The sequence below is a fragment of the Dendropsophus ebraccatus genome, chromosome 2 (genome assembly GCF_027789765.1).
Source record: "Dendropsophus ebraccatus isolate aDenEbr1 chromosome 2, aDenEbr1.pat, whole genome shotgun sequence".
NCBI lineage: Eukaryota > Metazoa > Chordata > Amphibia > Anura > Hylidae > Dendropsophus > Dendropsophus ebraccatus.
Window position 1 is genome coordinate 87,255,554 of NC_091455.1, and position 10,931 is coordinate 87,266,484.

At 42.8% G+C, this 10,931-nt stretch overlaps 1 protein-coding gene across 1 annotated transcript in view; it reads right to left on the reverse strand.

Moving 5' to 3' along the window:
* The window catches only part of NRSN1 (neurensin 1), a 64,270-nt gene extending 54,147 nt beyond the window's left edge, over positions 1-10,123 (reverse strand). Inside the window, exon 1 of the mRNA XM_069960154.1 lies at positions 10,099-10,123. The gene's annotated coding sequence lies outside the window, so the exon portion shown is untranslated. The remainder of the gene's footprint in view (positions 1-10,098) is intronic.
* Positions 10,124-10,931: the final 808 nt, after the last annotated feature.

A 10,931-nucleotide genomic window follows, 5' to 3' on the forward strand; every position in this document is an offset into this window, starting at 1 on the left:
AAGGTCTGGCTAGTTCACTGACGTCAAGACATGTGATGGTGTCTCTGCAGTGTTCTTTTGCATATACAGTATGGGGAAACCTGCAAGAAGGGGGTTACAGTATTAGAAACGTTGAAATTTTTTTCTGTGTTGACCAAGGATGAAAGGTAGTGCCTAAGAGGGCCAGATTATGATGATGCAGGATTGTGTATGCACTTATTATTATAGGCTGCAGGTTTTCTGCACACACACTTTTACTTATGGTCTGCAGTCAGCAGGGGGGACCCCCAAACTATATACTACAGGTATACAGGACCCCACAACTATACACTACAGGTATACAGGACCTCCACCAACTATATACTACAGGTATACAGGACCCCCTAAACTATACACTACAGGTATACAGGACCTCCACCAACTCTATTCAACAGGTATACAGAACCCCAAACTATACACTACAGGTATACAGGACCTCCACCAGCTTTATACTACAGGTATACAAGACCTCCACTAACACTGTCAATGTTGTATATAGCTCAGCATAACACTACCAATGTTGTACATGTTGTACATAAATCAGTTTACAGTCAGTTACACACCTTAGAAAAATTGGTGTTATAGAATGTTTCATGAGCCCAAATCTTCCAATTAGAGATGAGCGAAGAAAATTGCCACCAGTTTGTTAAGTAAATTTGCAAAAAAGCTAAGTGACGGCCGCACATGCTATCTGAAACATCACTGGGTGGAAGAAAGGGATTAGCGCCCGTCCAACCAGCTACAGGGCCCTCTGTGATATCAGCACCTTCCTCTTTATATAAGGTGATTTGTTTACGAAGGTGGTCAGTCAGCTGTGTGTGAGGAGAGAGCAGGATGGCAGTAGGCAGTTAGAGCAGAGCAGAGAGAGACTAACAGAGTGATATGAGGACAGAGAGGAGAGGATTGGAGGGCTGATTGTGGGTGATTATTTGTTGTAGCTGCCAACCCAGTGTCCAGTTTACCAAGTAACTAGGTGCCTAAAGGAATTCACTAGGACCAGTGAAGACACAGTCCATATTATTCATTTACTGGCAACTTGTGACTGTAAACTCCTATTGAGTTATACCAATTTAATGGGAACAGTGAATGGAGTGTGGGGCTTACATAATCAGTGCTCGCACTCCATTCCTAATGTGTTAAACAAATTTGGTTTCATTAGTGAACTGAGCATGCACTTTACATAATCAGTGGTCGCACTCCACTCCTACTGTGTTATACAAGTTGGGTTTCATTAAATTAGATGATTGACTTTTAAATAGTAATTTTCCAATTTTTGACACTTTTACAAGAACATGCATTAACAAATTTGTCCTTTTGTAATAGTCCCAGTACTGTAGCTACTATAGTTTTATTAAAATTTGTTAAGATTTGATTTGTGAATATTAACGGGTTTGACCCAAAACTTGTGAAGCTGGCAAAACAAATTTCCGGCCTCCTCTCTCATTTCTACTTTCAATGCAGTCTCCTCATTTTATTTTTATATTAGCATGTATGAGTGCTTATGTAAACAAATGTTATAAGTTCCAAAGGTGCAGGGGACCCAATATGTATTTGATTTGCTTTATAATAGAACAATGTAATTCTAATTGAAATGTTAAGTTATATGGGAGTGAACCTTAATGCCATTCTGTACCCACTATTTGACCCCCAAACCGCTTGTACCTTCAGATAGCTACTTTTAATCCAAGATCTTTCCTGGGGTCTGTTTGGCAGGTGATGCAGTTAGTGTCCTAAAAAAACAACTTTTAACCCCTTAGGGACCAAGCCTGTTTGGGCCTTAATGACCAGGCTCATTTTTCAAAATCTGACCTGTCTCACTTTATGCTCTTATAGCTCAGTGATGCTTTAACGTATGCCAGCGATTCTGAGATTGTTTTTTCGTAACATATGGTACTTTATGTTAGTGGCAAAATTTGGTCACTGTCTTGTGTGTTTTTTGTGAAAAACATCAAAATATAATGAAAAATTTGAAAATGTTGCACTTTACGAACTTTGAAATTCTTTGCTTCTAAAAAAAAAAGGCACATGACAAAAACTAGTTAGTAAGTCACATTATGAATATGTCCTCTTTATTCTGGCTTCATTTCGTAAACATATTTAACTTTTTTAGGGTGTTACGGGGCTTAGAAATGTATCAGCAAATTATCAAATTTTCATGAAATTTCCCAAACTGATTTTTTTAGGGACCAGTTCTTTTTTTAAGTTGATTTAGGAGGCTTGTATACTGGAAACCCCCATAAGGGACCCCATTTTGGAAACAAGACACCTTAATGAATTAATTTAGGGGTATAATGAGCATTTTAACCCTACAGGGGCTGGAGGAAAGTATTCACAATTAGGCCGGAATAAAATGGAAAATAGAAATTTTCCAATAATATATTTGTTAAGATTAAAGTATCTCATTTTCATAATAAACATGAGAGAAAATGCACCCCAAATTTTGTAACGCAGGTTCTCCTGAGTACAATGGTACCCCATATGTGGGCATAAACCACTGTATGGGCACACAGTGGGGCTCAGAAGGTAAGGAGCGCCTATTAGCATTTCCAGTTTAGATTTTGCTGAAGAAGTTTCTGAGCGCCAGGTGCATTTGCAGAGCCCCTGTAGTGTCAGCAGAATAGAACCCCCCAAAAGTCACCCCATTTTGGAAAATACACCCCTCAACGAATACATCTTGGGGTGTGGTGACCATTTTGACCCCACAGGTATTAGAGGAAAGTATTCAAAAGAAGACAGTAAAAATGAAAAAACAGAATTTTTCCAATAACATGTTTGTTTAGTTTGAAATTTCTCAATTTCACGAGAAACAGGGAGAAAACTCACCCCAATATATGTAACGCAGGTTATCCTGAGTACAACGGTACCCCATATGTGGGCATAAACCACTGTATGGGCACACAGCAGGCCTCAGAAGGGAAGGAGCGCCAATTAGCATTTTCAGTACATGATTTTTCTGAAGAAGTTTCTGAGTGCCAGGTGCGTTTGTAGTGCCCCTGTAGCGTCAGCAGAATAGAACCCCCCAAAAGTCACCCCATTTTGGAAAGTGCACCCCTCATAGAATTCATCTTGGGGTTTGGCGACCATTTTGACCCCACAGGTATTAGAGGAAAGTATTCAAAAGAAGACAGTAAAAATGAAAAAATAGAATTTTTCCAATAACATGTTTGTTTAGTTTGAAATTTCTCAATTTCACGAGGAACAGGAGAGAAAACTCACCCCAATATATGTAACAGAGGTTCTCCTGAGTAGATGCAGTCAATGTGTGTAGCCGGCTCAGCACCTAGAGTCTTACTGCTCCGCGCGAGCCCCCACTCCAACAGCATGTAGCAATCAGTAGAAGAAAATCACCTGGGCTCAGCATTGCAGTGCTCAATGATAGCTTTATTCTGTGATCCTTTGAAAGCAACGGAGACAATACATTGGCTCTCACAGTCTCACGCCAACATGTTTCTGGTACGTCACATACCCTTAATCATGGCTAAGGTTAGAGCCATACAGGTGAGTATAAATAGGTGGTCCGACTCCGCCCAGAAGCTTGATGGCGTCAGAACTTTACATATGCACACACCCATAATAAACAAAGTGCAGACTAAAACCAATTTTTGCGTTCTTGTTATTAGTTATAAACTGTGTCAAAACAATCCAAGTACATCATGTATAAGAGATATAAATAATTGATTAAATGGCACAACATGAGACAGCTAGTTCTAAGCTTCTAATAATACAGTTGAAGTTCTCTGCGAAGATTTAAACCATATGGTGCAATAGTGTTTAAATGGAAAATCCAGTGGCACGTCAGATTCCGAACCATCCCAGATGAGTAGTGACAAATTTTATTTGCAAACAAGCGGCGTTTCTATGGGGGCTAAATACTCCCCGTCGCTTGCAAACCTCACCATGTCCCATTGGGAAGAAATTTACATTTACACGAGCGACAATCCGTTTTTGGACTCCATACAGTGGTACGCCAGATTCATAGACGATTCACTACTCATCTGGGATGGTTCGGAATTTGACATGCCACTGTTTGTTGAATATGTGAACAGCAACAGTATGGGCCTCCGCTTCACTTACAATGTTGACAAACATAGGATGATTTTTCTTGATCTTGAACTCACGGGCACATCATCACAGGTAGTTGAGACTAAAACACACAGAAAGCCAGTGTCAGGCAACACCACATTGCATGCCTCGAGCTCCCACCCCAGGCATACCATCAAATCTATACCGGTAGGGGAGCTAACCCGCATGCGCTGTAATTGTAACACGGAGCATGCTTACAAAGAAAATAGCAAATGTACACAGGACAGACTATTAGCCAGGGGATACCCACGTTGGATGCTGGGACGAGCTGCCAACAAGGTGGACAACCGAGATAGACACGACTTACTAATAAGAAAGCCCAAACCAACTTCTCAACACATACCTACACTGGTTACCAGATTTAGCCCTCAGTTCAAACAGATCAGAGACATCATCTTTAAACACATTCACATATTGCGGAGTGACCCAATGCTCAATCACATCTTACATTCAGGATGCCAGGTAGTGTCCAGTAGAGCCTCTACCTTTGGGGACATTCTCTCCCCTTCCACCACCAAACAGCAGAGGTCCCTCACGTGGCAAGGGTTTCTACAGGTGTGGACAAGTTCCTTGCCGCACTTGCACGGTAGCACTGCCTAAAAAGTCGTTCGCCAGTAGTTCTGGCAGGGAGTTCCAGATAGGCTGTTTTTTGAACTGTAACAGTACACATTTAGTGTACATTATTTTGTGCACTCTTTGCAATCTTACTTATGTTGGTTGTACTACACGTAAATTCTAAACTCGTATCGTGGAGCACATTTATGACATAGGACATCCCACTACACGCAGCCTATCTGGAGCCTCCCATCATTTTGTGCACACCCATCAGGGCAAATTGGATTCTTTCAGAGCTTTTGCTATTGATCGTGTACAATTGCCACCTAGAGGGGGCGATATTAGACATGCCTTAGCTAGAAAAGAAGCCTATTGGATTTTCCATTTAAACACTATTGCACCATATGGTTTAAATCTTCGCATAGAACTTCAACTGTATTATTAGAAGCTTAGAACTAGCTGTCTCATGTTGTGCCATTTAATCAATTATTTATATCTCTTATACATGATGTACTTGGATTGTTTTGACACAGTTTATAACTAATAACAAGAACGCAAAAATTGGTTTTAGTCTGCACTTTGTTTATTATGGGTGTGTGCATATGTAACGTCGGAGTCGGACCACCTATTTATACTCACCTGTTTGGCTCTAACCTTAGCCATGATTAAGGGTATGTGACGTACCAGAAACATGTTGGTGTGAGACTGTGAGAGCCAATTGTCTCCGTTGCTTTCAAAGGATCACAGAATAAAGCTATCATTGAGCACTGCAACGCTGAGCCCAGGTGATTTTGTTCTCCTGAGTAGAACGGTACCCCATATGTGGGCATAAACCACTGTATGGGCACACAGCCGGGCTCAGAAGGAAGAGAGCGTCAATTAGCATTTTCAGTGCATGATTTTTCTGAAGAAGTTTCTGAGCGCCAGGTACGTTTGCAGAGCCCCTGTAATGTCTACAGAATAGAACCCCCCCAAAAGTCACCCCATTTTGGAAATAACACCCCTCAAGGAACTCATCTTTGGGTGTGGTGAGCATTTTGACCCCACAGGAATTGGAGGAAAGTATTCAAAACTAGACCCGTAAAAATGAAAAAAAAAATTATTTTTCCAATAACATGTTTGCTTAGTTTGAAATTTCTCAATTTCACTAGGAACAGGGGAGAAAAAGCACCCCAAAATTTGTAACAGAGGTTCTCCTGAGTACAATGGTACCCCATATGTGGGCATAAACCACTGTATGGGCACACAGCAGGGCTCAGAAGGGAAGGAGTGTCATTTTAGTTACAGGCAATATGTGGGTGTTTACTGGTTATCTGGGGTAGTAATGGACAATCTCGGGGTGTTTACTGGCTATCTGAGGTGGCAACAGGCAATCTGGTGGGGTTATGGGCAATCTGGAGTGGTTACGAGCAGTCTGTGCCAATCTGGGGTGGTTACGGGCAATCTGGGGTGGTTACGGGCAATCTGGGGGTGTTTACTTGCTATATGGGGTGGTTATGGGCAATCTTGGGGTGTTTACTGGCTATCTAGGGGTGGTTACTGGCTATCTGGGGTGGTGAAGGGCAATCTGGGGGTGTTCACTGGCTATCTGGGGTGGTGACGGGCAATCTGGGGTGGTTGCGAGCAATCGGGTGGTTGCGAGCAATCTGGGGTGGTTACAGGCAATTAAGGGTAGTTACATGCAGTCTGTGGCAATCTGGGGTGGTTATGGGCTGTCTGGAAAGGTTATGGGCAATCTGGGGAGATTACGGGCAATCTGGTGAGATTACGGGCAATCTGGGGTAGTGACAGGCAATCTGGGGAGGTGACTGGCAATCGGGTGGTTATGGGCAATCTGGGGTGGTTATGGGCTGTCTGGGATGGTTATGGGCTGTCTGGGATGGTTATGGGCTATCTGGGGTGAATACGGGCAATCTGGGGAGATTACAGGCAATCTGGGGTGGTTACGAGCAATCTGGGGTGGTTACGGGTAATCTGGGGTGGTTACAGGTAATCTGGGGTGGTTACAGTTAATCTGGGGTGGTTACAAGTAATCCAGGGTGGTTAAGGGTAATCCAGGGCAATAGTATATACCGCTGATCACTTGTACTGGGACCACAGCGGGTGGTCACCGATCATTGCCCCATGAATGAAGCTTTGATCATTTTTAGGAATCCATCACTGTGAACAGAGTCTGTTCACAGTGATGGCGGCGGCCATCTTGGATCAGATGGCTGCCCTGGGAGGGGAGGGTCAGTGACCAGGTCACTAGGGTTAATTCTGGGGACAGGGGGGGACATGTTCTCATCTCCTCTCACTGTGGATTCACGGTGAGAAGAGATGAAAGCGTTCAGCTGCGCTGGCAATGTCTGTTACCGGTGGCCGCCGTTATACTGATAATAAAGGCGATCGCCGGTGAGGGGACTTGCCGTGACTGACCCCACACTCTGCCCCAACCCCTCAGCTACCTCCGGTAGCTGAGAGCAGGGGGCTGAGGGCATTACCGGCGCCGCTGCACTATTCTGCCCCATCGCCATAAAGAGCTGATGGCAGCAGAATAGAGCCCATTAGTGATCGCCGTAAAAATCCGTATCGGATTAATAACATAATACATGTATTCTCTGGGTCGCTACGGTTACGGCGATACCACATTTGTGTAGGTTTTTTTTAACTATTACCGCTTTGGCGCAATAGAAACTATCTTCCTAGCAAAAACCCACAAAAACTGTTGCCGCATTGCAAGATCCATAGCGTTCTCATCTTTTGCGCAACAGAGCTGGTTTTGGGCTTATTTTTTGAGGGAAGATCTTTAGTTTTTATTGATACCAAGTTTAATATGTATATGACTTTTTGATCTCTTTTATGACGTATTTTCTAAAGTGGATTGATAAAATACAGCTATTCTGGTACTGTTTTTTTTTTTTTTACAGCGTGTGTCGTGCGATATAATTATTGATATAGTTTTATAGATTGGGTTGTTACGGATCTGGCGATACCAAATATGTATAGGATTTGTGTTTTTGATCATTTTTATGTCACGTTTTATTGGGTATGGGGAATGTAATGCATCTTTATTATTGGGGGGGGCTGGGGGGGCTGTGTTGTGTTTGGTGCACACTTTTTTTTCACTTTTTTTACTTTTACACTAGTGTACATTACTGTACACTAGTGTAAAATACTTAGATCATTGATACAATACATTGCAGTACCTGATGTACTGCAATGTATTGTATCATGCCTCATGCTGACAGGCAATAGCCACAGCCACCCCTGTCAGCATCAGGCATCTCCATGGAGACCCCAGGGACCTTCATTAGGACCCCAGGATCACCATGGAGACATCGGGACCCCGGACGGCGCTGCGGGACATCGTGATCACGTAAGTGACCCACGGCGCCGTCCGGGATCCACCGGGACCCGTTAGATGCTGCTGTCATGGTTTGACAGCGGCATTTAACGGGTTAAACTGCCCGGAGCGGAGAATCCTTCGCTCCGGGCAGTTACAGGAGGGTGTTTTCGGTCACACTGACCGCTGATCACCCGTCCTGCAGCCGCCGCCGGCCGGTAATTTATTCCGATGCGGCCGCCGTTAAAAGGCGTACGCATCGGAATAAAGCCCATTAGTGGCCGCCGTGAAAAGACAGCATGGCAGTCACTAAGGGGTTGCAGCCCTGTGTCAAATTGGCGTGGCCTAGCGTACCCATGACCATCACCTGTGTGAACACTGCACATGAGCTGTATCGTTAAGGCACCTGTGCAGTGTTCAGACAAGTTATGAATAGGAAAAATCCTGCCTGGGGCATTCCTAATGATGAGGAGGGTGGGGAGAAGGGACGGAGAGGCAGTGCAATCCTAGGCCATGGGTACTCTAGGCCACGCCAATTTGACAAGGGGCCGCAAGTTTAAAAGTTGTTTTTTTCAGGACAATAACTGCATCACCTGCCAAATGGACCACAGGACAGATCTAAAAGCAGCCAAGTGGTTTGGGGAGGGGGGAGGGTGTCAGATTGTGGGTGAGTCGCTTTAAGAGGTATGTTTAACATTAAAGTAAAGAAGAACATATCTTTATATTCATAGTCTCCTCCCCAAACTGTAGTGTTGCATCTCACATTTCTCTGTAAAGCTAAGTTCATGTGACTTACAAAGTGTCAAAGAAACAAAGTGTTGATAGGACAAACATTGATCCTATAGATTTCAGTGGCCTGCTATAGTCAGCTAGTTCAGGTTATTTGTGTTTGAGGTCAGACCCAAACATTCAGCAAGCCACGCGATTTTGAGTAAGATACCTAAGATTAAAAATAAATCTGATAAAGCTACTAGCTGACTGTATTCAGGCCATTGAAACCTATGGGGTCTGTGCCTGTCCATGCACAGACTCCATTTTAACATTTTGCTGACGTATTCATGCCTCAGAAGGCACAAGCATGTTGTGAATGATCCCTAAGCATAGAGAGGGTGCAAGAATCAACTTATTGTCTACTGGATAATTTTATAAGAAGTTAAGTAACAAATCAGTATGTGTTTGGAGCGTGGTTAGAACGTAAAGTCTCTTATATGTACTATTCTTAAACTTCTTACGTAATGTACTTTTACCTTAATACCACCAGGAAATCATATCCTCAAGTTCCAGCATGATGTTCCCATGACAAGACAGCAATCAATTCATGTATGACAGGTACATTAAAGTCATACCCAGATTCCATAGGGACATAGTGAGCTGTCACTCTCTAACAAATGACACTTGCCATAGTATAAAGTGCTATACCCATAGCAGTTTATAAATGAAGCAGACTTCTGTGCCCCTAGCAAAGGTTAATGCGTGTCACATTTTTACTATTCCGCTTCTAAATAATTAATTAGTGTTCCACAACAAAAATGAATTGTTTAATTTTTTATGTGATAGATTACAGAGAAGTAGAGTCTAATACAAAAGACAATTAAAAGAAACGTCACTTGCTTCAGGCACTCCTTGGTAGACCATTATCATTTCCGTGGCCTTTGACTGTAAATTAATAGATTTTAAATATGTGAACTTGCTAAGGCAGAACATTAGGTTGTATTTTGCATTCATCCAAAACAATTATTTCTTCTTCTTATAATGAAGGGAAATGTATTACTAGAAAAGTCCTTGCCTCAGGTACTTTTCCTAAACATAGACATCTTCCATTAGTGAGAGTTGGTACAGCAAGTACAGAAGACTTATTTTCAAGTGATTAAAAAGTAGCAAAACCTACACTTTTTGTCATCTGCCAGGATGTATTGTGCCAGAATGTAATAGTATATTCTTTCGTATTAACTTTGAATGGGAGCATGCTTCACATCATGACATGAAATAACCTTAATATATTAGCGACTGGAAGCCAGTGGCTTGAAAAAAGTTCCCATTGACTGAACAGAAACATCCCTGCTGTATTCTATAAGCTGAGTAAATTACCCTTTATTTCAGTCTGGGAGTGCCCCTACCTTATTTGGATTGCTATACAATTACATCTTAGGATCCTGAAGTTGTTCCTGTGACATTAACCCTGCGTTCCTGCAAAATACTAGTGACTGTCTATCCGCTCTTTATAACACTATGACCTCTCTATTTCTCAAACTCAATCTTTCTAAAACTAATATTTACAGAACTCAAGTTACGCAAATATCCCCCACGGACAGGACAGAGTTGGATTGAAATCACGAGATGGGGGACAAGGTGTTACTCAAATATAACTATTAGTGATGAGCGAGCATGCTCGTCCGAGTTTGGTACTCGATCGAGTATTAGGGTACTCGATGGTACTTGTTACTCGGATGAGCATCTCGCGATACTCGAGAAAATCTCATCATCTGTTTCCTGTAAGTTTGGGCGCTATTTCTCAGCCAATAAACATGCAGGAGACTCTTTGGTGCATCCTGAGATCACATGAGACCCATACATGTCGATAGCAGCGATTGGTTGGCCAGATCAGATAACCCTGCCATATAAAACTCGACGCCGGCAGTGCTCGCTTCAGACGTGTGCTGGAAGAGATCAGGGACAGAGCTGCTGCTGGTCAGGAAGAGCGTCAGTGTAGGATTGGGATTTGATTCCAGTAGGCAGGGAATACTAGCAATACAAACAAACAGCCCTTTTCAGGGCTTAAAAGCGTTTTTTAATAGTTTTACTACAGACTGCTGGCTGGGACTTGCAGTGCTGCTACCACGATTTCACCAGCATACTGTTGTGATCGGCTGCTGGCAGAAAAGGGACATTAGGTGTTGCATACAGACACCTAAGAAGTGCTCAGTGTACTCTTTTTGATTTTGGGGCTGTT